General features: G+C 39.2%; 2 pseudogenes; one reads left to right on the top strand and one right to left on the bottom strand.

The window, feature by feature from the left end:
• Window positions 1-1,201: 1,201 nt before the first annotated feature.
• LOC147420599 (uncharacterized) lies at window positions 1,202-2,407 on the top strand (annotated as a pseudogene).
• A 6,210-nt stretch (window positions 2,408-8,617) lies between these two features.
• LOC147420598 (uncharacterized) lies at window positions 8,618-9,704 on the bottom strand (annotated as a pseudogene).
• Window positions 9,705-27,746: the final 18,042 nt, after the last annotated feature.

Below are 27,746 nucleotides of genomic sequence, written 5' to 3'. Positions count from 1 at the left end.
ACAACTAAAATTTGAAAGGGTTTTGCTTTCTTCTCACTTTTTTGGTGAGAAGGATTTTCCCAAACTTGAACAAGTTCTTGGCTTAGCCGAACCTTTCTTTTCCCGAGTCTTGTTCTCACTGTTATTGTGTAGGAAAAAAATAGCAGAGGGAGAGAGAGATTTGCCCGCAGCTTGCAGAGTGAAGAAAGGGAGCTGCCCGCATACCTACAGTAGAGAGAGTGAGAGGGTTTGGAAGCCCGCAAAGTGAGGGGAGTGAGGGAGAGAAAGAGGCCCGTGGCCTGTAGAAATAGAGAGAGAGAGTGATCCTCTTGCAAAGATTAAGCAAGAGAGAGAAAAATTTATCATCGCCTACTGAAACCAAAAGAGAGAGAGAGAGTGAGTGAGCTGTGTGCAGCTCCTGCGCCTTAGAGAAAAGAAGGAAAGAGGGGATTCTTTCTAAAACTTCTTCCCACCGGTCCTCGACTCCACCCATGTTGTGTAAGGGAGATGGCTTCTTTGTTGAAGCCGTAGCCCATGGCTTGAGTGAAAGAGAGGGAGAGCTAGTGTGTCGAAGCCCGTTGCCATCTGCAATGAAAGCTTTATTTTTTTTTTTAAAGAAAAAAAAGCCTTCTCCTAAATGGCGGTTTTCCTTTAACAAATTAAGCCCCTACCAGTTTTTATAACTAAATCGGCATAAATTCAACCGGTTTTTTTTTCAAGGCTACCTTCAATCGTGGCGGGTTTTTGGAATTGTGGTCGGTTCCTTTTACACTAAAGGTCAGTTTTTTTGCTCACATGGCCCACATACCCAAAAAAGTAAAAAGAAAATAAATTAAAAATCAATAAAAAAACAAAAAAGAGCCTTGTTCCCACGGCCTAGTGCTCAAGAAACTTGATTTTTTTGAAGAGGATTATTTACCTCCTCCCGTAAATTTGAGCGGAGTTTTACCAAAGTTGAACAAATTCGTGGGCTGAGTCAAATTTGTCTTTTCCCGAACCTCGTTCCCACTGCTGTTGGGGGTCAAAACAAAAGCGTGTGGCTAGGTGTGAGGCTCGCTTGAGCATTGCTTGGGGAGGGGGATTCACGCCCTCACAACATAAGTACAAGACCGCCTTTTTGCTTTTAAAGCATTGTTCTTCAAACTTCGCTGAGCGAGAGCATGGTTACACTCAAACAAAACAAAAGAAAACAAAACCCTAACTAAATCAATACATCTTGCACATGCAACAGCAATCCTGACATCAATTTGGAATCATTATAGGGTTAAAAACAGCATCTAGGGTGCCTACCCAAAGCAGTAGCACTCCATCCATAGGAACTCTTGACAATATTGTTGAGGACTCTTATGATTCCCAGTCAGAGATGATATCAATAACCTCAAGTAGGGTATCCATGGACCACCAGAAATCACGAGACATGCATCCACAAGCCTCTACGTTCACTCGCCCCATCTCTATCAATCCATTTGAAACTCACGGTGATGAGGGACTTGCTTTCAATACCAAACTTCAATTTGTGTACACCAATGCTCAAGGTGCAGAGATTTATAAAGACCCATTGCAACACTACGTGGTTGAAATAGACGACATAGTATCGGACCTTGACAAGGCACCTTGGGTCAACGATCAAGGAAGCATGTACATGGGTAGAGACGGTGCATGTTATGAAATAACTGCATACTCTAAAATTTTGGGTAGGATGGGAGAATTTCATCCAAGAGGAAGCATAGACCTAAACTGAAACATGTAGAGGAGTAGCTACTACGAGAGAAGGTCTACCCCTAAACCCTAACTTGCCTAGCACATCCAACCTCTTGAATTCTCACTCAAGTGTGGAGGATATGCTATTCAATGATATGCACCTGAACGACAAGAGGAAGAACAAAGAGAAAATCGATGTCGATACATCCAACAACCATTGAAAAATCTTACGAGAGATTTTGGTGTCCATGTTGTTCCAAGATGACTCAATTAAAGAGGTCTACAAAGACGCTTGGGAAGCATACTACACCATGACTAGATTACCTCACCTAGAGCTTCCATTGGTGCATAGAGAAACAAGCAGGGAATAGGATCCTCATCAGTGATGACCGGTGGGGAAATGAATATAGAATGTTAGATTGGCTTGAGGTTAGAGATCTCTCATGGCATGGACAACCTCTGTTCATGGATGTGCCTACCTCGAGCTATTGCCCGACCAGAAGAGACAGCCTTGCATGGAGAAACACCTGCACACACAATGAGAGGCTTCACCAGGATGGGGCCAGTACCTTCAAAAAGAACAACATCTAGGAGACCTACATTTTTCCCATTGAGCCTATGCCTATGACTGCAAGGGGAGCCAGAGCTTGGATGGAACATATTAGGGAACCCCTCAGAACAACAAGATTTAGAGAGGAAGAGGCCGGGATATACGCAGAAGACATGATGACGAGAACTCAAGAAAAGTGAGACCATCTACATTGCAAAAGCTAGTCAAAAAGTATGATGGATCAGGTGATCCTTATGAGCACATTGCTGCCTTGAGGCAAGCTATACATGCGCAACAAGTGACTGAGAAGCACACACAGATCAAGGGTTTCAGACTAACTCTTGAAGGAAAATAACTATCATGATTTCAAACCCTAGAAGGAAGTGTAAAAGCCACTCCACGAAGCCTAGAGGAGGACTTTGTAGCGGCATTCACCAAAATTGGTATCCAACATGATGCACTCACAAAGATATACTCCTTCAAACAAGATGAGTACAAGAGCGTTATGACATATCACAATTGTCGGCAAAGTCCATTGCATCAAGGCAACATGCATTGAAATTGGTATGCTTCATGGAGTAGAGGTGTGTATGTAATGTCGTGTTTTGAAGCCCCTTTATGAAGAGAGACATAAGCTGACCTTTACTCGGTTTTTTATCTTCCGGGCAATGAGTAATGTACTGCTTCAATCGATTTCTGGACAACATTCAGGCTCCACCACTATACCACCAGCAAGGGATATGGACCTTGAGAGAGTGGAAGACTTAGTCTTGTACAGACCTCAACAACCATACGTTAGACCTACGCCTACATGACCTCATCTATGTGGGGGATGTGGAGGAGAGCATCAAATAGAAGATTGTCCTTGATTTGATCCTCTGCTCAACAACCATTCAACAAAGAAGTGGTGCGAATCCTGTAACTGGAACTACACCCATACTACCCAGGAGTGCACGCACATTGCTAGATTAAAGAGAGAAAGAGAGCAAGAAGCTACCCAATCCTCATACCACGCAAGACAGCCAATGGCTAACTATGAGAGAAATCTAATAGCTCAAGAACATGCACGACCAGTGCTAGGTGCTCAACCTTCCCCACTAGGGACCGCACTTGTAAGACTAGTGGACTATGCGGGAGCAAACATGGGCATGGAGCTTGTGAGCTCTTAGCCATACTTCATAGAAGATGAGTACTCATTATACCCTTTGATAGAATCAGTCAACTAGAGATACGACAGGACCAAGCCAAATGTTTGATCCCTATGGTCGAGAACCTAGTTCCTTGATGCTATTAGGGAGACATCAAATCAAACCTCCAAGATATCCAGGACCTTGCATCATTGTAGGCATAGAGTTGCAACTCTATGCTAGTCTCATAGAAGAGTACATAATCCAAGGTAGCACTCACATAGCACAATGCATACGTCACCACATCCAAATGTGGCTTCCTAGGAAGGTACATAAACTAGCTCTCCAAGCCAACTACATAACTCAAATCTGGTCATGAGATAGTCAAGTAGATTAAGCTACCCACAAACTTCTGATACACGATAACATCCTCAAGAACTTGAGCCTCATCAGCCCTCAACTTCAAATTTTGATGTAAGGGCATAAAAATAGGCTTATAATCATCCATACCATATTTAATTAACATATCCAATGCATACTGTCTATGTGAAAACCATATGCCTTCTTTCTTGTTGTGCGTACAATCTTAATGCATGAGAAATACCACAGCTCCCCCAAATCCTTCATGTCAAATTCCTAATTTAAGAGAGTCTTTACATGATGTACATCAGTCTCATCATCACCTCCAATAATCAAATCATCATCATAAATGCAAATGATGACAATGCCATTGTTGTTCTTTTGCACATACAATGAGTGATCCGCATTAGCCATACGAAAACCAACGGATACCATGCATGCTACAATTCTTGCATGCCATGCTCTTGGCACTTGCTTCAGTCCATACAAAGCTTTATTAAGCTTACATACATAACCTGGATGACTCACATCCTCATATCCCTGTGGTTGCTCCATATACACCTCTTCTTGCAAGTCACCATGCAAGAACATATTCTTCACATCCATCTGATGTAACACCCAATCCTTTGACACAATCATTTAAATAATAATATGAACTATATCCATATTAGCTACGGGGCTAAAATTATCCTTGTAACCTATCACATAAATATGTGCATATCCTTTTGCCACCAACTAGCTTTATACCTGCTAACACTGCCATCTACATTATGCTTCACTTTGTATACCCAATCACATTCTTGTCTTTTGGCAATGGTACCAAAGCCCGTGTCTCATTTTCATCAAGTGCAGCCATATCCTCATCCATGACATGCTCTCATTTTGCATCTCCAACAACATCATCAAAACAAGTGCGTTTTGTTCCTGTACAATCTTTGCCATATATGCACAATGGTGAGCCACATAGCCATCATATGTCAATCATTACATAGGATTCCTCAATATCATAGATTTATGTGGTCTTGGATCATGTGTTGCATCACAAACAACCTCTCTGAATCATATGTATTCCTACTGGTAGATGAATAATTGCTTTACGTCCTTCTATCACCTTGGCGCTTTGATGGACAGTCATGTCCAAAGTGACCTATTCCTCAAAAAGTCCAACATTCCCTACTATCATTTTCTGAAAGTTCATGTGACCTCTTTGACTCCCCCTATCTCTAAACTATCCACATCCATGTGTATTTGACCCCCGTGCATCATTTTAATGTTGTTGTTGTTGTTGATTTTGGTCGTGGTTTCCACGACAACCATGACCTCATCCTTGGCCTGCACCACATCCTCTAACTCTACCTCTATTCTAGTAGAAAACCTACTCAGAAGTGCTTTTGGCTTATGAAGATGACGGAGAACCAAAATTCCCTATCTTTATAGGAATGGGTAGCAAGTCTACTTATCGGCTATGCCCATTGTGATATCTCTATCATGGTCATCCCAAAGAGCTCTAACCCGGCTAGTACATGGAAGTTTATCCCTTGCGGGAGAGAATCTATGACTTGCCAACCAATACACTCAACACATTCAATGCAACCTCGAACACATGCTAAAGCAAGAAGGAAATGCCTAAACTCACAAGTACTCAATTTCATCTCACTCAATCAATCCTCCTAATCAAGCATGGACTCATAACCAATGGCATTCCTACCTATCTTACCTACTCACACAAGCAATCAATGAATCATCAGCAAGCACATGAATCTAACCCTCTTGCTAATCAGATCCACAATGCTTTGGAAAGCTCTATCTACCCATAATGAAATAAGCAAGCATAACATGAATGCAAGACAAGCAAACAAGCAATGAATGCACAATGCTTAAACCCACACACTCATTAACATTCAAGCTCACACACTTAATGAAAGAGATCTCCTAAACACACATAAGCATTAAGCAAGGAAACTAAACTAATACACTCACGCACAAGCTCATACACAAGCTCAAACATCAATAGGAAAGAGAGGAACCCACATTCACATACAAGCATGAGCTTAAATGAATCAATAAGGCTTAAACTAAAAGAGAATAAAGAGAAGAGAGAATACACATCTTTATTACATTAACAAACGCATGGCTATGCAATCCATAGCTCCAAAGATTACAAGGTAGTGGAGGGGATGGGAGATTGGGAGTGCTAGAGTGCTCTTTGCCAAGATCCTCAATAGCTCACTCAACCAAATGATAAGTGGATCCCCTAACCACACACAAAAGTGACTTATATAGAGTTTTTACAAATTTGTTCACCCTTAACCAACCGTCTAAATAAGACTAAACACTAAAAGCACTTGCATTACATCTTGGAACTCACTTAAGCCCGTTTTACTAACCCACTGGATTTATAATGATGTCCACCGCCCATTTACACTTTCCTGCAACATTAGTTACAATTAAATTTGTTGTTCATAGCTCAGAAATACATTTGATGAACTAGAGTGCTCAAATCAAAGATATTGATATTATCTCTACAATGAATGAACCCACGTGTCCATCCGACTCCGTATGCTCTGTTTATGGCTAAAAATAATAAATAGCCCATTTCTGCATCTCGTAACTGTATTCCCACTTTCATTCCAAACATCCTTAAGATTTATTCCGGCACTATTATGGCACTCCCAAAACATTCCCCCCTTCCTAAATTGGCGAGCATCCTTGGGCACCGTCTTGTTGAAGCGTTACCTCCGGTTGACTTTGATGTGAGAGTATTGAAGGTTCTGGTTGTTCTAAAGACTTGAGGCTCAATGTTGGTTTGTGCCTGTAGGAGTTAAGATGAAGCTTCTTAAAGATCAGTGTTGGACACTTTGGTTGTCATAGCCCTCCTGATGTGCTTAATCAATGCTTTTTATTGAAAGAAAAAAAAAACGAACTATGGTGCTTGACACCGAATTTGGTCAAGGGGAAAAAACCATGTGGGAGAAAAGTGACCTTGACTTTGCGATCTTATTGTGAAGTTACTGCTAGAGATGTCTTGAAACCTATCATTTTGTGCTTTTGTACATGGGTAGAAGCAAAAAAACATGTCTAATGCATGTGTTCTAGAGTTAAATACGCTATATGCTCTCAAGGATTTTGACAATATAAACAGTATGTTGTGTGAGAAAAGATTAAAGAAGGATTCTTCAAGGAGTGAATGTAGCACATGCAACACTCTAAAAGTTCCCAAAACTCCTAAAAGGATTTTCATTGATGAGGTTTACTCTTTAATGTACCTGTCAAACATCATTAGGTGATTTCTTGCTTTGTGACACATTTTGACCTATTATTCACTTGTAAGAAGTTGTAGTCAATTTGTTATTTTGTGGTACAGTGCTTGGGTGATCTAGGAAAGTGTGCCTAATGCACTATGTCCAAATGTGGGACATCCTATTTTCTTTTCACATATGAGTGCATTTCAAAGCAAATGGGGTGCAAAAGAAGTGTATGGGTAATTAAGAGATGAGTCGTAGTGATTTTCACACTCTAAGAGCGTCCAAGTGGCCATCCATTAAGTGGCTTTTGTTGATGAGATTATCACACTCACTCACTTAAAATTTCATTTGTGCTATGTGTGAACTTCCAACTCCTTTGAAGCCTAAATATACTTAGACTTTGACTCTTATGCCTACCTCATCCAGCTTGAGCGACTGACTTACGTAGCTCAGCTCTCTAGCTTTTGTAGTAACCAGCTACGACTCTTATTCAGAGAGTTAATAAAGACATGAAGCATTGGTTCTGACCCTAAGCATGTTTTGGCTTTTGGACACCCAACTCTTGACTCTTATGTCCATAATATTTACTAATGGTGACTTGGACTTTTCTTGCTTTTGTCTTGGAGTACACTGAGAGGACTTGATTGTACTTTGACAAGGCTTTACCTACTCCAGCATCACTGTTAGTAGATCAAAAATCGGATTGAAGATCTTGGAGAGCCTCGTCGGTGCTCTTGGTAGTGGTTCTTGTTTGTTGGCTTCAAGAGTCGTGAACTTAGCACTTGCTATAGTAAAGCTTTTTTTTGGTACCCACCGTTGTCGCACTTGTCATTTTGGCTTGGAAGACGTTTCAAGATTGTCTATAGAATCTCTCTTAAGGACCCACTTTTGTAGTGTTTTTGGGTTTGGCTTTAAAGATGTTTCTAGCTTGTTGACAAAAATCTTCCGAGGACCCCACTGCAGTTCTTGCTTGGTGGATCTGGTCACTGGCCTCCATTGTGTGACTTCTCTTCTTGAAAGTTCCAACACACTCTAACTTACCATGAAAAAGGCAAAGCCAAAGCAGAAACAATAATCATACCTCAAATTCTATGTCAGCTTATTAAGGAGTCATCGGCAACAACAACCAGTTCTTCATCGAACAAAGGCTCGCCCATGAAGAAGTCTCATCATACAAAGCAGTAAGGCAAAGTATATCAGCTAAAATACCCATCACTAAGAGCCCAAAAAAGATGACAACCATGACAGTCTTAGTGTTAAAACACATGTTGGAAGCACAAAAACTATGCAAGGATGATGAGCACAAGTGGGTAGAATGCCAAGCAATGGAAATCATACATTCAAGAGGATGGATTTTTACTCAACAGTATTTGGAAGCAGAAGGCTACAAAAAAGGAAACAAGGAGTTATGGCTACCAAAGCCAGAGTTTGCAGTGTACAAAGTGCCTTCCAACACCACGAGCCCAAAAGACACAACAAAGAATCTAACAAAATCGCAAGAAAATGAGATCAAAGCCACAAATAAGACAACCAACCATTCATCAACCTAATTAGTATGTTCATACTTGGATCCCTAAAGAAAACCCATCACAACCCATCAAGCCATCGACACCCCCCTTCCTTGGCCTTGCAATGACTCAAAATCCTTTCCCACTTCAACATGAGCATGCATAGAATGGTCTTCATGAGTGATCGTCTCATCACTATCATCATAGGCTCCTTGAAAGTAACCTTCTTTGTTGATGGTTGTACTTCCACTATGGGAGTTGCTGCCTTTGAAGAAGCATCATGAATAGATCATAATTCTTGAATTGACTTGGGCTATTTTGTGGACCTTTTTCCTGTAAGGCTTACAGAATTTACCTTTAGCATGTATGCATTGTCCTTTTCTTCCGCTTGGTAATTTGTTCGGCACATCCAATACCATCCCCAAGCGGCATGTTTGGTTGTCTGACCAAGGTTAGCAACATGAAAAGTGTAATACATGGAATGTAGTTCTATTCTAACTTTCAAGATGACAGACCCTATGCATTCTCTATATTTTGTCTCTAGAGGAGTTAGAGTTGGTTTACCTAATGCTTCCCAAGCTTCATGAGACACTATGCTTTGATTTTGTTTAGGATGAGCATCTATAGACACAAACACAATTGTCTTCTTAGAAACAAAAGTGATCTTTATGTGCGAGTGTTTGGTATTCTGAACCATTCTTTCTTCTACGACCCTTGCGATAGGTGACATTGGTGCGTGGGCATCTTTGGTGGCCTCAGTCTTGTTGGCATGTTCAAAACGTGGTGGAACACAAAGTGAGGCTCTCAGAGGAGACATGGAAGAAGCAGCTCCCCCCTTCCTAGACTACTCAATACTCTTAGGAATTTGTACCATTTCATATTCATTGCCATAGTCATTCAAAAGTGTCAACTTCCCATTCCCACGACTAAATTGAGGTAACGTCAGCACTACACTTGTCGGATTGATTTCTTGGCGTGCCTTTAACGACCTAGTAAAAGTTCCCCCTCTCATCCTCATACTCGTAAAAGTATGGAGAAATCTTGTAGTTTGGAATTTTGGTATTGTGGCTATGGTGGCTTGATCATTCGATGGGATCTCTGTGGGTTTTGTTGGCCATGAAACTGTTGTAGGCAAGACATTCCTAATTTTCCTTTTTTCATCGTTATTTTACAAAGAAACATGTTGTCTGTCTTGCATCTTGGGAATCCTACTAAGCTTGTGATTGTGGTCCATATAATAATAACATCAAAACCAGTATTGTCAGAATCCATATAAACTCTCATCATTCATATAGGGAAAATGTCATAGCCATCAATGTCACAGATCTGAGTTGGCTTTGGTAAAGCGCAGGCATCCAAAGTGAATAAGGCATGAATCCATTCTTGGGGATCTAAGAGTTGCTCAGGAAAGGTAATGGTGGTTACATATCATGCACTCACGCCTCCCACACTTGGATCTGTCAAGTTGAAAGCTCTTGATGGAAGCATTGCATATCCATACATCAACTCTATCTTCTGACATGGAATCCTTTGAATCCTCTAAAGAACCTGAGTCAAACACTTCAACTGGTGATTTAGAGACATCCCTGTATTTGTGGTTCTTGAGATTGACCCTCATGAGTGCGCTCTCCTGACGGAGGTACACATAGTTATAGCCCTAGTCTTGGATCATCTTGAATTTTTTCATGAAAGATCTTCCCATAAACCTCGTAGTTTGTGTTCTTGCCAAAGTTAACTATGGCAAACGTATGCTCATACTTGATACCACAAGATTCCACAGTGATATTCTCTAGCAGTCCCATAAGATTTTTAAGAGTTTCGTCTGCGAGTTGCAAATTCATCCTTGTTCTTCTTAGAAATGGTGCTCCCCATGCTTTCGATATGGATTTTATTGCTATACTAACCCCTGATGGGCCACTATCTAGAATGGCTATGGATTTCACTTTGTTGATCTGCACTAGCAGTATAGTATTACCATCGTCACCCTTGTATTTTTCCACTTTGTTGAGAGGCAGAGGAGTCCACTTTATATGCACATCAGAGTGCTCATTCAAAAGACCTTTCAGTCCTAAGGACCTAATTTTTTATTCTTGCCCACTTATAAACGCTGCTACCTCATTCCAAGGTTCTGGTTTGATTTTTAGCAAGTTTTCCAACAAAAGGGTACACGTTACAGGTGCTGACAACAACACTTATAATTTCAATGTATGGAAGCAAATTCCTCATCAATGGAACTCACATGACTTGGGACTGATTCTCATATTTACCTATGTACGACGGCATTGTCCTGAGGGTTTGCTTCTATGTGTTGAAACTGAAGCTTGCTCATTCTCTGGCAAAGATGCATTGTCCATTTCATTGGCTTGTCAACCCATGAAATCCAACATAGAAAGAGGTGGAGATTTGATAGCAGATGTCTCCCTCACATGCTTCCTCACCGATTCCCACATCTCACTAACCAACACTTTCTCCATTTCAGGTATCTCATCCCTATAGTCAGCTGTAGTCACTGGCTTTTGAGTTTCAACCACTGGTAGTTTGTTTGCAGGCACATCCTCTTCCAAAGTTGGAATAATAGATGTCTTGCTTCCCTTTTCCATGCTTGAAGTGACTTCTTGTATTGTTTCCAAGCTTGGATTTTGTGCAATTGGTTGTCATTTGATAAGCCACTGGTGGCCCCTGTAAAAGAGTTTGTTTGTCCCTAATCAACTGTTGATGGACTACCAATCCAATCTGTTCCTCTTGGGGATTAGGGTACTCTTGGAGTTTCTTTGGAAACTCTATAAGAGTTGTGATTTTGCTATTGTAAGCCTTGAAAGACGCATCTAGCACCTCATTTACCTTCTCAACAAGAACTAATCCTCCCAAATCCTTCTAAAATTTTGATGCTTGTTCCTTTCAATCTATATTATCCTTTTGTGTTGGGTTCTTCTCTTTCACACTCTGCTTGGTTTTCAAGAATCCTTTCAGCTCTTTTGGAATAGAATCACATTCCTTGGAACTCTTTTTCCTTGTAGACTTCTTGCCTCATTTACTTCTTGGTCGTTTCCTCTTTTGTCTACTCGAGGATGGAACATCCTCTTGGTATTTTTCTTTTGTAGGGCTTTTAGTCCCCTCATCAATGTCAATATGTGTGTTCTTGTTTGCTTGAGTGCATGTGACCACTCGCAAAGGAATTCTCTCTTTCTCAGAAGTATTGGGGGAAAGTATAATGTCAACATTTAGTAATGGCATCTTCCCTTTCCATTTGTCATCTATCGGTCTAAGCTCACAAGGCTTTGGAAGATGCTCTACATAATACTCTTCAAAATACCTCTCAATAGGTGGATATGATATGTTGGTCTCGCTGGGTTGAATTAATGGTGGGTCTCTATGCGGACAATCTTTCCTCCAATGGTCTCCTCCGCATTCTAGATAAGGACCGAATTGCAATTTTGTACCCACAGGTAGTGTTACCAGAACTTGATCATGAGGAAAATCCTTCATCCAATGGCCTCCTTCGCATTCCATGCAGGGACCCATTTTTGTTGGTTTCATTTTTTTGTGAGAATTTTTTTATTTACCCTCATTTTCCATAAGCATCAATGTTTTGGCTTGTGCACGAAAATCTTCCATCAAAAGATTAGTGGGACTCTTGTATGATGGTTCTGTTTTTACGATGGCTCTTCCTTACCAAGGGAAGGCTGAAAAGTCCTCGACTCCATCCCTAACATAGCTCTATTCTTGCTCGCATATGTGAAAGGCGTAGTATGATACACAGGAGGTTCAACTCACATTACTGGTCTAACTTGCTTTTGAATTTGCGGTAGCCCAAAAGCTCTCTCATTGTTCATCACTATTGCCCCATGTTGTTGTTGCGAAGAACTACCAAATCTCATTCTTGCAATAATTTCATGATATCGTGGCAATCTTGTATCCTGTGTGTGAAATTCCACTCACATAGATCACACCACTTCTTTGTAGGTACATTGCTAGGCTCTGGTGTGACTGGATGATACAATTTTCCAATCCTCCTCACAAAAATGTCGGTAATCTATTCTGGATTGAGCTCTATTATAGTGGTGGCACTTGAAGCTCGCTCCCTACTTGGCCCTTGTTGACCATTAGGCTCGTCCTCCTGACTTGAGTCATTGGATATATCCATGTTGTCCTCAAATTCCATCGCATCTATGCAATACTCATTGAAATGTTTATGTTTCTTTACGTATAAATGATCATGTAATGTTTATTTTGCAAGCCCGCTAAAAAGATTGAGATCAATCTCTTTTGGCTAGGCTTGTCATCATTTGGGCATCTCGTGACGTATTGCTTTAGTCTATTCACACAGTCTCTCATCGATTCGTTCTCTTTTTGCTTAAAAGCATGTATACTGGTGATTGTGCTATGCTTTGGACCCATCTTAGAAAAGGCTGCAATAAAGTCTGTCTCTAAGCTTTGGAAAGTCACTTTCATTCCCAGATCCAAAGTTTGAGACCATGACAATGATTTTCCCTCGAGAGTTAATCCAAATCCCTCTATTTGAGTATGCGAGTCTGAAACTCGTTCTGCTCTCAGAACTTTCCTAAAAGAGGTGGCATGGTCATGTGGATTTGCAGACCCATCATAATTCTTCACCAAATTTTGCAATTGTGATGGTCTCACTCGTTGCCAATTGTGTCTCTGCTCGTCATCTCGGATGCTTGTCTTGGGAAGATCTATGCTCCCATCACGTGGCTTGGTTAGCTCTTCCATAGCCTTAATGCCATCGTTGTCTTCTATACTTGTCTCTCTCACATTAGGCATATGGGTAAGCCCAAATGTAGGTGGTTCAAACCTTTCAGGCTTGGTTTCTGTGAAAGTCACAGCTTTTGGTGCTCGTGTCTCTCCATGGAACAATCCTTTATCTGGAACCAAGAAAAAGTGTCTAAGGTCAACTGGACTGAGCCTCAACATACTCTTCTCCTTTTGAGTCATAATGTTGGCATACTAGATCTAGCATCCCCCTATGGATGTACAAGGCATTCTCCCATGGATATTCTACATGTTTCGTTCCAAGGGTTGTGTGATAGTTGCATTCATTATCTTCATACAACACCTTTTTTGAGTTTAGTGTTTTAAGCTTTTGCACCAAAATTGTTTCTTTTGATTTAGTGTTGTGCTCCTGGCTTCCTTTTCTAGGTGATTCAAAAATCAAATGAGTTAGAACTAGCCTTTCTCATGTCCAAGTTGGTTCATCCCTTACGGCATGTCCATTTGAAATTACGCTTCCCAACTTATCCGTGTTCTCTGGATCCAATGTGATGAAATATAATACTCCATCCTAGTCCACATAGTGGTCTCCTTGGTTGCTAACCAAAGCGCTTGGGTACGTCGAAGTTGAATGGTCTTCAACCTTTACTAGATACTTATTCACCGAATCATGATAGATTTTAGCTCCAAAGGCATTGATGTCTACGAACGTTAATTTGACGTTAAATTCAATTCTTGATGCATGTACATATGGTTTGGAGTTTTCATGCATGTCATGGAATGGATTACATCCCATGCTCAATCTAACAGACATCTTACTATGGATGGTGGTTGCAATTTTTGTTATTTTTGTGAGTTTTGGATGCAATGCAATGCTTGGGAGGTCCACTTTATGCACTTATCCTGCACCAAAAATGTATCTTTGATGCTTTAATGATGTCGTTTCTGTCCTGTGTGAAAACACAACAGGATAAAAACTTGTAACGCTTTTGGTTTTTGGACCACTCAAACTTCTGAGTGTAAAATGGAGGTCTTCTAGTCACTTCTAGAAAACCCCGACCACAGACTATTTGGTGCCATTAGACCTAATAGTTTGTGCTTAGAGCCAAGTCCCACATAGATTTCATAAGATTAGTGGCATTAAGTAACAGTTGTATCTTTATAGTCACACGCTCTAGAATTGAATTTAAGACTACCAAGGAGACAAAATCCCTTAAAATTCATAATACTCTCGATACAAGCTTTCTTTCAAGTATTAAGGGATGCCTAGAGAGATTAACCAATGAGAATTTAGAAAGATGTGTAACTTTTCCTAGGATTTAGGCTCAACTTAAACACTACACTCAAGTTTAGTGGAAGGAAGGATTCCATTTCTAGTTTAAAGCCCACGATCACCTTTTGTTCTCAATTTTAGTATACATCCAAAGAACATCCTTCTCTCACTTTAATTCAGTGTGACGATGCTTTTACCACTTTACATGTTAATATCACTAATACTTTAGTATCTAGCAAGACTCGGCTCTTAGATGTTTTCTTGACTTTGTAGAGTGACTTGTGCCCTCGATAGTGATAAAAAAACTTTTTAAATCAGAGTTTCAAAGAAAAAGTTATGGCAATTTCAGTGAAAGTAAATGTTTTTGTTGTTTTCTGCAAAATATGTCAGCATGTACAATACTTTTTGGATTGATTCCTAGCTTCATAAGTTGGTCAAAAAGTATGATGGATCAGGAGATCCATATGATTATATTGCTGCATTCCATCAAGCTGTTAGGGTTGAGCAAGTGACTGATAAGCACACACAAATTGAGGGATTCGGGCTAACGCCTATCTTGGTTCCAAGAATTAGAGGCCTTTGACAAGTCCTCTCTGCGTGTCCTAGAAGAGCTATTCATTGTTTCCTTCTTCCTAATGGGGCTTCAACATGATATAGTAGCAAGTATACTCTTTTAAGCAGGGTGAGATTGAGAGTGTCAGGGGCTGTGTGAATAGGCTAAAGTAGTATATCAATTGCTGTCTAGAAGATGAGAAGTGTAGCCAAATTTTATTAATTTCTCTCTTCTTGGAAGGACTCAATAACTCTCAACACTGCACACACATCTATATGCAAAGAAGCACACAAACTTCAAGGACTGTTGCCTAGATGCCATGGAATTTACAGACAATTTCAAATTTTTGGATGGGGCCAGTTAGAGTGCACCAACAAGAGATACACATAATATTGATCAAAGGACTGGCTCAAGCACAAGTGTAAATCTTGACCATATAGCTGACTTAGTGCTACGAAGATTGGGTCAAACCGATCGTCTCGCCATGGGGCCACAATAACCATTCATGAGAACTGCACCACCAGCAAGACCTCAGCTTTGTGGAACGTGTGGAGGAGCCCATAGAATAGAAAAATGTCCCCACTTTGCTCCTCTAGTGAATAACCAACCAAGAAGGAAATGGTGCCAAGCTTGTAGTTGGAATTGTACTCACATAACACAAGAGTGTAATCGCATTGCCAGAATGAGGCAAGAAAGGAAGAAACAGATGTCCTAGCCTGCTCCTCAAATGCCACAACAATATGGCAACACAAAATGCAAGCTAGTGACTCAAGAGCAAGTATGACTTGTACTAGGGACACAACCTCTCGCACCTAGAACAGCTCTAGTGCGATTTGTTGACTATGAAACTCCAAATGCTTGTAGAGAGCTAGTGAACTCACAACCATATTTTGTGAAAGAGGAGTATGTAGAAAACCCCACATATGAAAGTCCAATAGAGAATATAGCCCATCCGAGCCAAGCACTAGAGTCATATACTGGAGAAAAAAATTCTTTTATGTTGCTAGGTGGGTACCAAACTAGGAGTCAGGGGCCTTTAGGGCAATGGTAACAAAAGAAGATGGAAGCTAGGCCACCTGGCCCTTGCTATGAGTGTGGAGGAGCGCATTGAGCATGAGATTGTCCACACCGCCAAAGGCCAAACCAATGCCAATCCAACATCATCAAAACTTCCAACCATCAAAAGGTATTGTCTGGGGTGATGTTTTGAGAATTTTTTGAAGGATTGTCAATTGAAACTAGGTGAGGCAAGCACCTCTAAGCCCAAGGTCTCATTGAATCTTGTGGAGGTCATTCCATCACCTCCTATATAAGAGATTGATGACATTGTATCACTTAGAGTAGTGACTAGAGCATAGACCCAAAATTGCAGAGATAAAAATAGACGAGACCCCCAGGACAAGGGCAACAAAGGTAAATGCAAACCAAGGTCTTTTGGCCAAAAGTATCTCTAGGAGAAAGAAGAGTAGCAAAGACTCTATGCCAAACACGAGTAAGCAAGCCAATGTACCCAAGGTGGGCCCAACCCCAAAATCCTAAGGGACACTCGACAAATACTAGGGTATCCTAGATTTCCAATGGATGACACTCGGTCCTCACGCCAAGTTTGAATATATGAGCCACAAGAGTCTAACTCCTACTTCCATCAACTTATCTAGTATAGTCTCCTAGAACCCATATAACCTAATTCACATCTACGCATTTGCTACGTGCATCGTATGCATGGGATCACGGAAATACTTCACCTTAGACAATATCAACTCAGCTCCCCGAGGCTCAAAGTTGATTTTTGATTGAGATGACACCCTTGGTTCAAGGTTGGATCTCGGCTCCCCGGGACTCAAAGATCCATGCGTCCCCTAAGGTGTGGGACGATTACTTCTACCGGTCCTAGCTATATTTTTATATGAAAGCCACATGACTAATCACATCCACCCAACCATAGATAGCTACCATCACGCGCAGGCTATCTCTTGATTTCCGTGTTCTAATCCATATGTGTTACCTAATTACTATCATGCTCTTTGAACACAGAAAGAGAGATTCCTTATTTTATTTCCAATAGTTTGCTCGTTAAAACAACCCTTCAAACATTCTTTTCTAAACAATGGAATACAATTTTCTCTACTTTGACAAGAAACACTTGAAGTCTATATACATTTCATTCACAGTCTCTCCGACTGAATATACATTTACTTGTTGCTTAGCTAGGAAATATACTTGCTGCTTACCTAGCTAACAAGTTGTCAAATTTGACTAGAATATCTGATTCTCATCTCATGCTACCCGCCTGAGTGAGACTCTTGCTTTGGCTAACCACTAGGAGGAGGTACCAAGGGACATAAGAAAGAATCAACTTGGTAGGGTTCCACTGTTCACCATCTATCTTCGTACCTAGGAAAAATAGATAGCTCATCCGTCCATGGTCTAACTGACTCTCTGTGGTACGGGAAATCGAGCTAACCAACCGATATTGAGCTCACCACCCAGCATTGGCCACCACCTGACATAGGGCTAACCACCCAGTATTTAAAACAATAACAATTTGCCATAAAGTAAGAACATGTCTTTCAATGATTTAAAGGTAATAACCATCCTCATAAATAAAAGCATCAATTCATCACATTGGCTATCTGTTGACATCGCGCTAACCACCTGGTATTGGGTTAACCGCCTAGCATCCATAGAGGCTTTCCACCTTCACTAATGTCCATCTGGACATAAGTATAAATGAGCCTTTTTGTTCATCCCAAAACCATAATTTTTACCATACAACTTTAACTAGAAACCAAGATGAAAGACGTTCTTTTTAAAAATACAATTGAAAACACATTCCGTTGTTTCTACTTGACTATGTCAAGTCTTTTCCAACCCATTTTCCATTAAGGAGTCCTAGAGATGATATCCAAGTCTCGCGTATGCAATGATGACTTAATTACTTTAAAGTCTTGATATAAGGATCAACCTCTTGAGTTGCTCGAACTATCCGTCCTTGAATCTCCTCGATAGGTTGCTCTTCTGTTGGCGCCTCTCCTTTTTCTTCTGTCGAAAGCCGCTCATGGTCTCGGCTCATTCCCACTTCGTCGGAACACCGGGTCACGCCAGCTCATTTTGGTGCCATTTGACTAATTGCTTTAAAGAAGAAACTCTAAATTTATTCTCTATTCACTTAATTAATAAGAAAATATCTTGATGATGCCTTGAGACTACAATTCATCAAGGATGCTTGAATTTTCAGGAAAATATCCTCTTGATGTGGTTTTTGTTTTTTGATTAAGTCTATTGATGCGGGAGTTTAATTTCCCCCTTTGCTTGAGCATCAATAGTTAATTTTTCAACTTGGGATTTATTTCTTTAATTTCCCCAAACTGTGCTTGATTCTTTAAATGCTAGGTTTTTCTTGAAATCCCTTTAAAATTCATTTCTTTTCTCCTTGAAGAGAATAAAAGGAGATTATTCTAGTTTCATTTTTTCTTTTAGTAAATCATATCATCTTTCTAATTTTCCTATTTATTAAGATCATAATTATGCTTAATTAAGGCTTTAGAAATTCATTTCTTAAGAAATCTTGACCTTAAAACGATTGTATTATTTTTCCCAAATGCATTTAAGCATATTACTTTGACTTCCAAAGTCTCATAATTGTTTGATGACCAACCCTAGTTTTCCCTTAGGAAATAGTGGCAATTTTTCACTAAAAATTAGGTTCTTTATAAAAGATGACCTTAGATTCGGATGCCCTATTTATCTAAGCTTAGAATAACCTTGATTTGTCTCTAGTAATTTTTTGCAATCAAGATTTTTTTTTTCTAATTTTCCCATTAAATCAAGGCACTAAATAAATCATAGTAATGACCCTAGAGCTCAATAATTAAGATGGTAATTATCCTAGGCTCAAAACACACTTATTAGTATGAGATAAATATGAAAACCCTAAACTTAATCATTTACTAATTATTACTCTTAAAATAGGGCCAAAAAATGGCCTTATTGGGGTAAATAATGATCAACTTAACTCTAAATATTAAACCCTATTTATTACAGCCTTTTAATTAATAAGAATCTATGGTAATTTTCCTAAGCATAGAGAATATCAATTGCTATTTTTTAATTCATTTTGTACCTTAAATAAATTGCAAAAAATAATAGCTTAATTAATCAAAATCTATTTATCTTAACATTATCTCAACCTAGTGGACCTGAGATAAATCGGATGGGGAAAAATTCTATCAAAATATATTTTCTAACCTTAAAATAGTGCATTTTAAGGCTTAATTTTGACCTAGTAATTAGAGAATTAATAATTCCTAAAATCTCATGTAATTTTGATCTTAATTAGGACTTAGTAAATAATCTAATTAAAATTTCAAATTTCTCGATAGGGTTTTGTCCTAAATGATGCTTAAAACCTACAATAAATAGGATAGGTCCTAATTCCATTTAGAAACATAGGCTCCTTCAATGCGTATTGCTTAAAATTACCAATTTTTGGCTTTTAATCAAAATTTAATTAGACATGAATTTACATAGGTGATTCAGTGATAATATGCAGAGATTAGGGAAGCTAATCATCAATATATTTAACCCTCCATAATCATTTGAGTATGAATCATTAACTTCATCATAAAATTGCCTACTTTTAGGCTTAAATTCTGTGTCTAATTTCCTCTAATCCGCTTGCACAGCACACATGGATTAGGGGTGCTTAAAAATCAGGATTTTATATGCTTTGATAACCCTTAATTAACCAAGTTCTACTTAATTACTTGATGCCTTCCATAAAAAATGAAAATTGCCTATTAAAACTACTTAATTATGCTCTAGTTTTGGACATAATTTCCACTAATCTTTGATGCACTTAGATATGGGTTGAGATACATTAATATCAGAATTTCATATGTATTACATGAAGATACTTAACCACTTTCTAATGAGCCATTAATCATTAAGACTATGCAACAATCTAACTAGTTATTTGCAATCAATACTGAAAGGGGTTAACTACCCGGGAATATTGCTTTGATGATGATGATTTACTGATTTGGGAAGCCCTTAATCCACCTTCTTCTTCAGCCATGTTGCTTTAATCTCTTGCTCAATGATGACTTTAATTGCAATACTTAGAGTAGATAGTAATTACTATCATGCTAGCGTGCATGAATGAGAGAGGAGAGCTCTTTATATAGAGGAGGAGGAAGATGATGATGGAGGTGATGATGCTTAGTCCCCCACACACACACACACACACACAAACAAAAAATGTGCCATTTTTTGAGTAGAGGATGCAGGGAGATGGTTTCCTTTTTTGAAGTATGGGTGGAGTGAGGTGGGAACTCAAGTTGCCATTTACCCTTTCTTTTTCACTTTTTTTATCAAGTTTATTCACCCAAATTAATTAATGAAACTGTGCACTTGAGCCCTCACATAAGGTACTTAACCAAGATTTGTAAAACAAGATCCATCAGATATCAGCTTTTGACACTTACATTATTCCGGCAGTTTTTTTTTTAATACACATTTTAATGCTTAAAATTTCCTAGCTCTTTTTAGTAATGTTAACACTTTAGGGACATTACATTCTACCCAACTTGAAGAATTTGAGATGTCCTCATCTTGAGAAAAATTGAGGGTAGTCCTTACATAATGAGGTTTCCTCTTCCCAAGTAGAATCATGGGATGGAAAGCTCTTCCACTGAACTAAATGTTCCCTAAGAGTTCTATTCTTAAGAGTGCTCTCTCTGGTTTCAATAATACAATCTCGCTGAAGTTTGAGAGTGCTCTGGGTTGGCGTCACTATCTACTCATTATCTAATACATGTGCATTCATCGATAGCCAAACTTCATTGACAGTGAATTGGAGGCGTGGCATGACAGTCTCCATCTGAGCTCTTCTGAATGTCAAAAATCTTGTGATGAGGGTTTGGGTGAATGGATCTAGCTACAATCGATAGAAGGTAGAAATTTTGAAACAGACATCTCCTCCTAGGTATTCATGAAAAGGGATTAGAGATTTTGTAGTCGGGTAAAATAGCCCCATTGCTGGTACTCTTCTGGCCCAATAGTGAAGTCAAAAGCTAGCCCTCTATCTGGATCTGCATATCTATGTCAGTTTTTTCTTTCCTTCTCTATGTCCTTAAACGTCTCCAAGCACGCCTTGAATAGCCTCATGAATTTACAAACCATCTGGCAGCTGAGATCCGGCATGTCCCTAAACTTTGCTTCAATGCTCACACACGCTTCCATGAACCAGGTTTCTGTGATAGGTTGGCCTTCTCGAAGCGTTGGCATGACTGGCCAATTCATTGCATTGGGATTGGAAGCATAAAATCTGGCAAAAGTTTCCCAAGAATGCTAACGACGAGGAGTTAGGAAAAAGAAGGTGGGGTAGATCCTCATTTCCCTTGGAGCCTTAGCATATTCTTTGATGGCATCCTTGTGCTTTTTGAAGTACTCCAACCTCCACTCTGGTTGGTCTTTTAAGACTAGAGATGTCCTCCAGTTCTCTACATCAATGTGCTCATACCCAGGCATGTCCTCAGCTTTTTTGAACTTCCTTGTGTAGGAGCTTGTTTGGTCCCTGAGCTTACACTTGAGCACATAAACTCGTAGTTCTACATGAGCCATTTATGTGCCTTGAATATGCCAATATATGTGTGTGACATCGTATATGTCTTTGTCAAACTCATAGTATTATCGACTCACCTCCTGCCTTTTTTGCTCCAACTCCTCGTCATACCAAGATGGTGCTGCTCTTTGACCAGTTTTCCATTCTGATAAGTCAATAGAATATTGGGAAGGTATCTCCACATGTATACGTCGGGAGATGTGTGTTGTTGGCTAGCTTGAGCCTGTGGCTCCTTCACTGACTCTTGTGTGGGGACAGAAGTTGGTATGGAGAGGGTAACGGCCTTCAATTGAGCCAGCTCTACCTTGACTATTAGCAACTCCATCATCATGCTAAAATTCTCTAGCCTCTGAGCTTCAATCAACTGCTTGCATCTCTCTAGCTCTTGTGTGCATGCACACTCTCCGAAGAGGCTTGACTAGATGTTGGCACAACTGGGGTGCTAAGTGCAGACTCTTTTTATTGATTGTTAGATGTTCTTGAGTCAATAACACTTGGTCATCAAAAAGTACACCTAAATCGCGAAAAATACACCTCACCTTGAATTTGGCCAAAAGTTCTCAAAAAACTAGAAAAACATCAATTTTTGGAGCAACTTTAAAAAATAACATCGAACATCGTCAAAAAGACTTCAATTTTTGAACCAAAGTCAATATAGAAAGTTTTGTAAGACAAAAAAGTGAAAATATTCCTTAAAAATTTACACAACATTCCAATAAAGAAAACAATTACATCCTCAAAAACTTACAATTGAAGACCCAAGGCTTTCAATTACAATCCTTCAAAAATTTCCATCAAATTTTTTATGGTTTGTTGACAAAGATGACCAAACTTCTTCAAAGTGAGAGCATAAACAAGATGTTTCATATCCTCCAAGTTTAATTTATTGATACGTAGTTCGCTATTTTTTGTTTCTTGTTCTTAGTCACCTTGACCACCTCAAGTAGTACTTACTTGTATTTGCATCTTCTCAAACTGCTTTGTAGCAATGAACATCAATCGAATACAAATTTACAATACACTTGTATTGTAGAATACACAAGTATGAAGATTTTTGTTCATTTGTTGTGTATAAGTATTTTACGATTCAAGTTTTTTTAATTCTAGAAGATAAGAGTACTTCAATCTTGTATTCTGGAATACAAGTTTTAGTACTTCTCTATTTTGGAAGACAAGATTGTAACAATTTTGTATTTTAGAATACAAAAAAACAACACAAGTGTATTCTAGAATGCAAGTTTGTAACCCATGTGTATTTTGGAATTCAAGTTTGTAGCACAAGTGTATTCTGGAATATGAGTTTGAAGTACAAGTATATTCTAGAATACAAGTTTGTAGCACAAGTGTATTTTGGAATACAAGTTTGTAGCATAGGTGTATTTTAGAATATAACTTTGCTGCAATCTTGTATTTCAAAACACAACAAGGAGGTCGTATCTAGGTATGTTTTTTCCATCTCCATCTCCATCTTCATGTTCTCCATCGCTCCTTGTTCTCTGTGTGAGTTTGTTTTATCTTCATGTGTTTACTTTGCATAGTTGTGTGCAAATCGTTTTTGCATTTTTGCGCGCGTGCCACGAAGTTTAAAGGCAATTTTCGGGTTCAGAACTTGGATAAGCATATTCAGCATTCTAAAAAGTTCTCCATCAGGCCGTTTTCTTTTGGAGTTGTTTATGCCCTCAGAATTTTGTTTTGAGCATCACAGAGGAAGATAGTTTTCAGCCATACAAAAAAACTTCTTGTGTATCTTACAGAAAACATGTATTGGTGTGGAGGTTAGAATTACACATGCTTGATGGATTGTAGATACAAAGAGAGCTATGTTTTGTCAATCTTGTGCAGAGAAAGTTTCCATTGGTTGTTTGATATATTGGTTGTGTAGATCTTTGTACGCATTATTGTCATATGCCTAAGGACACAACAAGAAATCAAATGTGATTCTTCTATTCTTAATGCACTTTCAAGGAGTGTAGGTTGGATGGTATAACTACTCTCTTTGGTCTTCCTTGGTTAAACAAGTACTTGTTGTAAGAAATTTGTGAGATCATGTGGTTGGTTTGGAGATTGAACCGTTGAGTGTTGCTCTAGCCACTCCACAAAGAGATAGTGTGAGTACTTTTGTAACACCTATTGTTGTTGAGACACTAGAGCAAGGGAGATGTAACTAGCATAATAATCTTGCTTTTGGTATCATTTTGCTTTACATATAAAGATCTATTGTGCCATAACTAAAGACATACTTTGATTCTTTTGCTTTAAATACACATAAATTCTTAATTTTGTACTTAAGAAAGCCGTGAAATATGAGGGATTTGTTAATCTTATTTGTTTGATTTTTTTGCAAATTTTATATCCTTCTTGTTGTTTTTAAGTATATATTTTAAATTTGGCATGCTTGATAGCAAGAATTTATGGTTCTTTTGTCAATGTTTGCAGCTTCTTGTTTGTAAAGTCTTCTCCTTCTGGTGATGCTCATGTTTTTAAGAAGCAAAGTAGAGGTCAACAATCTAATCTCACTAATCGATCTTCATCTTCTCTAATTGGTTTAGGTCGTACAAGTTCACTCACTCCCTCACATAGTAAACTTGCTCCCATCAGTCCTCACTTTCAAGCACTTAGGATGTGTGTGTCAATCGTTGGAGCAGATTCTAGAAGACAACTGCTTCCACCTCCTTTCACTTTTGAGAGTGGTGCTCCTTCGATGACATTTGTTAGCTGCTCATCAATTTCTAGAACAAGCTCAAGTTGACGAGACTTTATCGATGGTGCCTTTACAGAGAGTCATTGTTCCCCCTAGAGGTATACTTGCTACCTATCATAAAAAAGTTAAAGCATCAACTAATGATGTTTAAATCCTTTCGGAGCATGCACAAAAAAAGAAGCCTAAAGGTCATGCTTGGTCAATTCGAGTAGGTGTTTTTGGGGGCACAATCAAACAATTATTGAACCTCTTATTTTTTTATGTCGTTGATAATAAAGGTCTCAACAATGAGGAAAGCGTTTTCAAAGTGGTAGGCTATCTTGTTGATGTCAGAGAAATACCTCCCACAATATCTTATATTGTCTTCTAGAAGGGAAAGAAAAACAAATTGTGAATGACAAAGAGAAGAAATATGCTTTCAAACTTGCCTCATAATTATGGTTTTTAGTTTTGTTTATAAAACTTTGTTGCAAAAGTAAAGATAATCTTGTTACTTAACTTTTTGAAAAATTAGATGCAAAATTTGGGGTTTGTAAATTATAAGCATTGTGAAATCACAAAGTTTATGTTTTATTAATTGGTCAAAAATGGATGTGATTATGGGAATGTAATTTTTCTAAGTTAAACATGTGATTGTAAATTCGTCAATTCTCCATTGTTTTCAAGATCATTCATTGTTAAATGAAGCATGATGTAGGAATTTTAAGATTTTTTAGCCATATTTTTTTTTGAAAAAAAACTTGCGAGCTTAAATGCTCATTTTTTGAGTTTTGGGCTATTTTTGGCTTTTTTTGTGGCAATCAAAACTACACCTCATGCCCTGTGGTAATTTTTGATGACCAAGTGTTCAATTTCAAAAGCTGCTCTACTGTCCAGTATTCCTCTTGGGTACATGCCATTTCATCTTCCAATTGTTTGACCCACACTTTACCCTCTTCCATTTCGGCTTGTAGAGTTTCAATTTAAGTTTGAAGCAAAGTGAGCTTGTCATCTTTTGGCTGTATAGTTGATTTTAGCTCCACCAGGGCTTCTTCAGCTTGTTTTTTGATTTGAAGTTTTTATTGTAGATGATTACTAAAAAGTATAGCTTTATGGAGAGCTGCATTTTGCCTATGTTGTATTTGTGTGAGAGCCTGAGCGGTGTTCTTTACAAACTCAGTTCTCATTTTCTCTATACTGGCTTGCATCTGATCTTTATATAGGACAACCATGCTAAGCTCTGTCATGGTTGTCATGGCCCTTTTCATCACATCTTGTAAATAGTTTGGGTTGCTTACTTGATCAAGGGCACACACTCCTTTATTGCGCATCAGATTCACATATTGTGCCACTATTTCATATGAATGCTTGTCCAAATGTGAGTAGGTATGAGCCACAGCTTTTTGCTTGACTTTCTCCATCTCCCTCTGGCTATCACTTGTAGCGTCTTCTCTTGATTCATTGATTGTTCTTCCACAAACAGGAGGGAATGGAGGTGGCTCTGGAGTGTTGGTGGCTTGCGGTGCTCCCACTAGGGCTTTTCCTTCACGATGTGTCCGTGGGGGTTAATTCGGGATTTGAATGACCAGAACAAGTTTTGGACAAATTCTCACAATAATTCCCACATTGTCACTTACCTCAACATCATGAGCTTCTCTGAGGGAGGCACTACATACCTAGCTAGGTATGATTGGGGGCAGGGGACCCCCGGCCTGGTGAGGGAGGCGGTGGTCCCCTATCCCCAATGCAATGCCTCTTGAGCAGAAGCTCATGATGTTATGCATTGTACCAAAAACACTGAAGAAGACTCCGTTTTCCTACATGAGAAAATTTCTAAATCTTCTTGTGGACTTCAAAGGGAGGTGGTCTTTGAGGAGGTACCTCTGCTTCAGGGTGTGCACTAGAGCTTCCTTCTCTATGCTTCGTTATTTTTTCCTCTTCCATTCTCCTTTTTTCCTCCTTGGCCTGCTTGATACTTTCTTGCAAAGCAACCTCTAATTCTTTAGCTTCCTTCTAACGAAGTTCTTCTTCTCTTTCCATTCACTTGCAAGAAGCTTCATTTTCAGCCTCAATTGTGGCATTTAATTGTTGCTCTATTTCATCACTCCAAAGACTATCACGGGGTTGTCATCAAAGCCTCTGAGGGTAGCTTCCCCTGCCTTGTTTATTGTCTTCTGGAGTTCCAATGATCTCCTATAATCTGGTCTCCATGTCTTTAGTTTGAAAAAGCACCATAAATTAGCAGCATCTAGAATGTGCTTAGCCTGCTCAGCTGCTCTTGCGAGTTGCCACATTTCTTTAGTGGGCATAGACGTGAGGACCCTTTGTCCTTCCTCATTCACAAAGTACGCTTGTAGGAGGGCTGCTCCTGTTACTTGACTCATTGAAGCCTCTGGGATCCATGCAACAGTGTAGCACTCGTCAAAGAGTTCACATGGCAGCATGACAATAAATCGGATGCACCTTTGTCTAGTCATACTCGTTCAAGTTATTGCCATGCATCTTATGCATCAGATTGATATGATTTGGTTGTGTCTAGCTTATGTGATGTTGAGGAACCTCTGTCTTTTGATGAAGCACAGAATTCAAGAAATTGGATGGCTGTCATGCAATCTAAATATAATGCACTTATAGAAAATGACACTTGGACTTTATTTGATTTTCCTACTGGAAAAAAAGCCATTGGTACAAAGTGGGTTTACAAATTGACACACAAGAGATTGATTGTTATAAGTCTTGACTTGTTGCAAAGCACAACAAAAAGGCATAGATTATGAAGAGACCTCAGTTCTACTAGAACTCCAACTCCCAAAGCTGAAATCATCTTTGAAGATTCTCTCTCTCATTTGTTTTTCAAAATGTGTAACACCTACCTCGTGCCCGTGCATTATGTTGTATGGCTGTAAAAATTTCATTATGAGATGCTCGTCAGTAGGCATCGTATGGTGCATGCGAACTGAGAGAATGATCACTTTCACAAAGCTCTCTCTCACTTCCACTTAACTCACAATGCATAAATAAATTTTTAGGTCTCTTTTTTCACTTTTTTGTCTGCATGAACCCGACCGCCCGGGAACCCGACTGCTCATTCCTTGATCTTTCTTTGACATTTGATATGCTAGGATGATTCTCAACATCTTTTTCCTAAAGGAGTACGAGCAGAAGTGCGACGCGAGAGAGTGCGAGAAGAAGAGCACGACGATATGGTGAACTCGCTCTACTATAATGTGTAGAGCATAGTGAGTTCTTATTAGGTTTTTACAAAAGAATATGTGTACATACCTGGCGGCCCGCCCACTTACCTGGGCGACCACATTGGGATTTATACCCCAACAACCTCCCACTTAAAGTCCAATGTGGTACTTTAACTGTGAGAGAAGCTACTATACAAGCTAATATACAAGAGATGTAGAGAAG

Source organism: Adiantum capillus-veneris, chromosome 28 (genome assembly GCF_014529385.1).
Source record: "Adiantum capillus-veneris isolate H3 chromosome 28, ASM1452938v2, whole genome shotgun sequence".
NCBI classification, from domain to species: domain Eukaryota; kingdom Viridiplantae; phylum Streptophyta; class Polypodiopsida; order Polypodiales; family Pteridaceae; genus Adiantum; species Adiantum capillus-veneris.
This window is presented reverse-complemented; position numbering and strand designations above follow the sequence as displayed.